Here is a 7,417-nt window from a genome sequence, read left to right on the forward strand (position 1 = left end):
ATTGCAGAATAGCTGCAGCTGAAATGGATATGACAGACTGATGATGTAAATCTTTTGTAAAATAATAAAGCTGGAAGGACAAACTGCATTGTTTACACAGATACTAAATGACCTCAAAGAAGCAAAAATCAATGTAATGGACTTGTATAACAGTGCTTTGGTTAGGAACAAAATTCAGAATGTGGTCTTTAGGGACAAACAAGAAAGAAATAGAAAACAGTGTCATAACATTGAATGGATCCAGAAGCAGAGATCAGAATGTATGAAATGAATATGTGTGAAGAGTAAGAAGAACTCAAATACTGATTTAAAGTGTACTGTAAAATGGCTATTTGAATAAATATAAGTACTTTTAGCAGCCCCCTATGGAAGCTGACAGTTTTCTTGTTGGCTTTCATGCTGAAATGCATCTGTATGCAATCTCATTTTGGCTGTATAGTTACATCTACTTGTAGATTTCACAAATTTTGAATCATTTTCAACATTGTTTAAGCATTAGGTAGAGTATGTATCCCACTGTCTGTGATATTTTGATGCCTGATTTCCTGGTTATGCTCACTTAGTTGCACACTGAGCATTGTTAGAATTCTACATCTATATACATACTTGATAAACCAGTGAAGTGTGTGGCAGAGGAATCTTGGTATGGACCTATAACGTATAAAGGTTTCTTTCCATTCCCACTGTGTACAGAGCATGGGAAGGATGACTGATTAAATGTCTCTGTGTATGCTATCATTAGTTTCACTTTTACTTCATAGTCCCTGTGAGAGTAATATGTAGGGACTGAAGAATATATCTACAATCTCCACTTAATACTGGTTATTGAAATATCATAAGTAGGCTTCCATATACATATTTTCTGTATCCCTTCAGAGATATTCTATGATGGAAAGCACATGTGATTTATCGCCAGTCTCCTTTGTAGTCTAACTGCATTTTCCCAGTATCTTGTCATGACCTGCCTTACCTACAACTGAGCTTAAGTGATCATTCGATTTTGTATCCCTACAAATTATTATATCCACATGTATGAGTTGACTAATTGTGAATCATTGTTATCGTAGTAAAAGGATACTAAGTATTTTTAATTTTGTGAAGTGCATAATTATTTTACATTCAGGTATATTTAAAGCAAGTTGTCAATCTATGCACCATTTTACAATCTTGTGTAGGCACCATCTCTTTTCAGACAGTGCTTCATTGTAGCTAACTGCATCATCTGAAAAATGTCTGAGGTTGTTATTAACATTGTCTGCTAGGTTATTAACACAAAACAAGAACAACAAGGGTCACAACACATCTCTGGGGCATGCCTGAAATTATTCCTACTTCCATCAATGAATCTGCATCCAAGACAACATGTTATACACTACTGGCCATTAAAATTGCTCACCATGAAGATGACATACTACGGACACGAAATTTAACAGACAGGAAGAAGATGCTGTGATATGCAAATGATTAGCTTTTCAGAGCATTCACAAAAGGTTGGTGCCGGTGGCGACACCTGCTGACATGAGGAAAATTTCCAACCAATTTCTCATCCACAAACAGCAGTTGATCGGCTTTGCCTGGTGACACGTTGTTGTGATGCCTTGTGTAAGGAGGAGAAATGCGTACCATCACATTTCTGACTTTGATAAAGGTTGCCTATCACAATTGCAGTTTATTGAATCGCGACATTGGTGCTCACGTTGGTCGAGATCCAATGACTATTAGCAGATATGGAATCGGTGGGTTCAGGAGGGTAATACGGAATGCCATGCTGGATCCCAACTGCCTCATATCACTAGCAGGTGAGATGACAAGCATCTTATCTGCATGGCTGTAGTGGATCGTGCAGCCATTTCTTGATCCCTGAGTCAAAAGTTGGGGATGTTTGCAAGACAACAACCATCTGTACAAACTGTTCGATGACGTTTGCAGCAGCATGAACCATCAGCTTGTAGACCATGGCTGCAGTTACCCTTGATGCTGCATTACAGACAGGAGTGCCTGCGATGGTGTACTCAATGACGAACCTGGGTACGTGAATGGTAAAACGTCATTTTATCAGATGAATCCAGGTTCTGTTTACAGCATCATGTTGGTTGCATCCATGTTTGGCGACATCGCTGTGAATGCACATTGGAAGCATGCATTTGTCATTGCCATACTGGTTATGGGGTGCCATTGGTTACACGTCTCGGTCACCTCTTGTTCACATTGACGGCACTTTGAACGGTGGACGTTACATTTCAGATGTGTTACAGCCTGTGGCTCTACCCTTCATTCGATTCCTGTGCGACCCTACATTTCAGCAGGATAATGCATGACAGCATGTTGCAGGTCCTGTACGGGCCTTTCTGGACTCAGAAAATGTTTGACTGCTGCCCTAGCCAGCACATTTTCCAGATCTCTCACCAATTGAAAACGTCTGGTCAATGGTGGCCTAGCAACTGGCTCGTCACAATATGCCAGTCACTACTCTTGATGAACTGTGGTATCATGTTGAAGCTCATGGGCAGCTGTACCTGTACAGGCCATCCAAGCTCTGTTTGACTCAATGCCCAAGTGTATCAAGGCCATTATTACGGCCAGAGATGGTTGTCCTGGGTACTGATTTCTCAGGATCTATGCACCCAAAGTGTGTGAAAATGTAATCACATGTCAGTTCTAGTATAATATATTTGTCCAATGAATACCTGTTTATCATCTGCATTTCTTCTTGGTGCAGTAATTTTAATGGCCAATAGTGTATTTTGTCTACCAAGAACCTCCACTCCAGTCACAAACTTTGTTTGATTCTCCACATTTGGCAACACTAGACTGAAACAAGAGAAAGAAATACAATACAAGATGAAGGGGTAGCTTTGAGAGATTAAGTATTGGAGGCAGCAGAGGGTCACTCAGGTTCAAAGACAAGACTTGATAGAAATTCTTGGACAGCACAGGATATATTGAATTTAACTGACAAAAGGAGAAAAATATAAAAATGCTGCACATAAAGCAGGTGCAAGCAAATACAGATGACTACAAAATGAGAATGACAGGAAATGCAGAACTGGTGAACAGGAATGGCTAGTGGACAAATGCAGGGGTGTAGAATATTATGTGACTAGGTGGTGGTGGTGGTGGTTGTTGGGATGTTTAAGGGGGACTAAACAGCGAAGGTCATCAGTCCCCCAATATGTGACTAGGGAAAGATGACACCTATAGGAGAATTAAAGACACTATTGGAGAAAAGAAAAGCTGCTGTATGATTATCAAGAGCTCAGATAGTAAGCCAGTACTAAGTAAAAAAGGGAAATCTGAAAGCTGAAGGAATAGATATAGGGTTTGTATAGGTTAATATTAGGAAGTCTTTTCTAAGGGTATATATCCTGAAGTGTAGCACTGAACAAAAGTGAAACTTGGATGATAAGCAGGGGATTTAATGAAGTAGGTTGGGACCATCCACTTGTACTCATTTTATTCGAATTATAATAATTTTTGGCTTTATTTTAATGACAATATTATGAAAAGTGCACATTGCTATTCATGATACAGTTGCAGACAGTTCTGTTGTGGGTATGTGTGACTCAACATCTCCACTATATGGTGACTAGCAATCTCTACTTTTCCTAATATTGTCATTATTCCATTCTAGGTTTTTCTTTATTTTACTTCTTTTCTTAATAGCACATACAATAATTATATAAAATACTTATTTACTTTCTTGAGCTGAAATCCAAACAATTTTATTGTTCTTAAGACAATTTTGCTATTACTGATGTGTGTAGTCTTATTGTTTTACACAGAAACAGTTATTATGAGTAAAAATTCATTATGTAAGACTCAGAAGAGAAACTACATGGATATGACATTTGGAGTGACCTAATATGTAACTAAAAATTTAGCAGTTCATCTCATCTAAAAGCCCTTAGTTTCCTCTTTCCAGAAAAATCTTACTTTTTCCAAACATTTCCTATTTAAAAAAAAACTATTCACAATTAAAGTTTTATCATCCAGAATGTTTTACTTTTAATGGCTGATTATTTCCAAAATTCGATCAAAAACTTTTGTAGCCCTGTTTCTCCTGATTAAAAGTGACCACCTGTGTTAAGGAAATACTTTACTTTGCAAATTATTTGATGTATAAAATTACGTATTTTTGCAAAATTTGGTGGGAATTGTGAATCCCTGTAGGATAATGTAGTTGACTACTTGTGTTGAATATACTGCACAAATTATCTGAAACAAACTGACCATTGTAATAACACATGCATCAATAAATGTGAAAATGTTTCAAGTTAAATAATATAGTGTAGTGTCCTTCATTTTAATGCTTGTCAATAACCTTATATTACAAGAAAATGACAGACACCAGAAGTGCAGCTATTCAGGGACAATGCAATCACAGGTGAGGCATCATGAAATAAATTATATTTTAAATTGGCATCAGGTTCACGGTACACCTCATCCCAGTCTAACTGCTGTAGGCTTTCCCTGAAATTTGTAATTGTTAAATCGTTGACTGAACATACTACTTTGGAGGACTGTTTAGTATTGCTGAATGGAGCTATGTCATATATTGTAACTAGCTGTGCACCATGATCAGAAAGACCATTCTCAACAGGCTGAGCATTTATCTGGTTAAACTTATCTTGGTCTATAAAGAAGTTATCTATCAGTGAGCTGCTATCCTTTACCACCCAAGTAGGAAAATCAATAACGGGTGTCAAATTGAAAGAACCGAGTAATACTTCAAGGTCATTTTTCCTATTACCCTCTTTCAGAGAATCTACATTGAAGTCCCCACAAATATCAATTTGCTTCCCCCTGTCTGACAGATACCACAACAAGGAGTCCAAATTTTTCAGAAATAGATGAAAATTTCCTGATGGGGACCTATATACAGTTACAATTATAAATATGCCTTTATTTAATTTAAGCTCACAGGCACAAGCTTCTATATGTTTCTCTACACAAAACTTTTTTGTTTCTATACTTTTTGCACAATGATAAGTTTTGAGATATATGGCAACTCCTCCTTTCTCCATATTTTCTCTAATTACATGTGCAGAGAGCTTATGTCCACTTACATTTACCTTATCCATATCAGTAACAATGTGATTCTCAGACAGGCATAGTATACCTATTTCATCCTCAGCTTCTAAATCTTCTAAACAAACCAGAAGCTCATCTATTTTATTCTTTAAACTCATAATATTTTGATGAAATATAGTTACATTATTTTTAATTATACTTTTATGAGAACATTTCCTTATTCTAACATTTGCAGGACTCTCCTGCCTGAGTTTCTCATTGTGCTTAGGCCTAGTTCCTATACCAGTGGTCACATGGTGTTCAGAGAGGCAGATTATGTCAACTGGGTTGGGTGACTGTAATTCATCAATGCAATTACCTAGGACTGAGATACAACTTGGCGGAGATAAAATTTCTGGTGACTGGTGAAAATTTATAATTGACAGCTGTGATTGGCGATCCAATGTGCTAGAATTGTGCTATTTAGTTTCTTTCCTAAACTGAAGATTTGTTTCAATCCTGACCTCTCGTAGAACTTGACATATTTCTGTCTTACCTATCCTAAAAAAGGTGCTGCTCCAACACCTGTAACCACTGGTATTTTACCATTCATGCCAGTGCCTCCCCCCCTTAAATTTCCTGCTATTACCCCAGCCAGTTTACCCTTCCCTTTCCTGTTGAGATGTAGGCCGTGCCTGGTATAGTCCCACCTACTGAGAGAATCAACAGGAACCACACCAATATGAGCCCCCGCACCTGACCCAAGCAGCCGTTCCAACTCCAAATTAACTCTCCCAACAGAAGAGTTCAAATGAGGCCGGTCATGGCGTCTCAGGACAGATACAAATTCAACATTGGTGTGTCTCGATGCTGACACATTCTTTACCAGGTCACACTCTATACTGTACTCAGGATCTCTGTCGATACTGTTCCCTGACCCTCCTACAATAACCATGGTGTCTTCCCTGATAAATCCTTTACTTAGTGAACCTAAATCCTGTGTCACCTGATCCAGAGTAGCACTTGGTTTGAAAAAAATTGTGACCTGGTATTCTGGTCCTAATTCCTCCTGCAGAAGTTGCCCTACACCTCTGGCATGAGAACTGCCTAACAACAAAACTTTCTTCCTTTTTGATGACTTTCCTACATTCTTTTTCAATTTCCTATTGAAAGTTTGCTGTGTCCTGTATACACCTACCTCTGCTTGAGGCTTATCAGTTTCTAACTGAAGCAACAGGTCAAACTTATATTTGACATTCGCCACAAAACTGCCAGACTTAGTTCTACGCCTGTTCCTTCTGTTACCTATCGCCAATTCCCACCTCTCTTTGCCCTTCTCCCTCCTTAACCTGTCCAGATCTTCCCTAGCCTGATCTAGCTCAGCCTGAAGGGCAGCAATTTTCCCCTCCTGTTCCACTATCTTCCTATCTCTGCTGCAAATCCTACATAACCACTGATGAGCCTGATCCACTTCTCCGACACCCACACCACTGCAGTCCCCCCAATGAAAAAAACTACTGCATCCATCACACCAAACCCCTTGACATATGGGCAGAAGTGAACAAACAATGATCTCAACAGTTTCATGGTAACAGTTTCAAGGTAACAGTTTCACAGTAACAAAGTTAAGCACAGAGTTCCTACCATGTTCTGAACATACATTTGAATAGAGCTTTTGGCCAGTATTGAGAGTAATTCCATCTTTTTACACAGAAAGTATATTTGAGGATATCTTTATATGTTTTGGATTTCATTGTTCTGCAAAGTCTCATAATTATTTCAAGAACTAGTAAATTTTGTTACATACATTAGTTACAAAGATGGATAACAAGAGTTTCTACATTATTCCAAACATTGCCTCAATCATTTTGTCCCACAAAATGCTCACTGTGGTATAATACACTTTTATACTATGTTAACTGAATCGGAATACAACAATTTCAGATGCTCCTAGCAACTGACCGAGTTTCATAGGTTTGATATGTTGTTCTTTCACAGTCATTTAAAAATTATGTCATTCACAAGGTAGAGATTATTTGTTCTGATATCAAAACAACCTCATTGATTGAACTCTGAATGATGATTTGCCATCAATGAAGTGAGAGTGCTTCTTCAGTATATGCCAAATTTTTCCCAATACCATGCCAGTGCATTGTGTAAAGTCTGTGACTATCTCTTCCTTCACAATTTCAACCACCTCCACATGTTGTAGTATAGTGGTGGTGGGGGGGGGGCGAGGGGGGGGGGGGGCGGGAAGAGGAAGGGCAAATGGTGCACTTGATCTCCCATTCAGATTACCCATTTTTTCAGAACACAGTTCTGAGGTGTTCCATTTCCTGGAGCAGACTCACTGCATGTGAGAGGGCATGCACCCTGTGTATTAACATTTCAGTACCCCAGTCCTATG

The sequence above is a fragment of the Schistocerca serialis genome, chromosome 5 (genome assembly GCF_023864345.2).
Source record: "Schistocerca serialis cubense isolate TAMUIC-IGC-003099 chromosome 5, iqSchSeri2.2, whole genome shotgun sequence".
Taxonomy (NCBI): Eukaryota; Metazoa; Arthropoda; class Insecta; order Orthoptera; family Acrididae; genus Schistocerca; species Schistocerca serialis.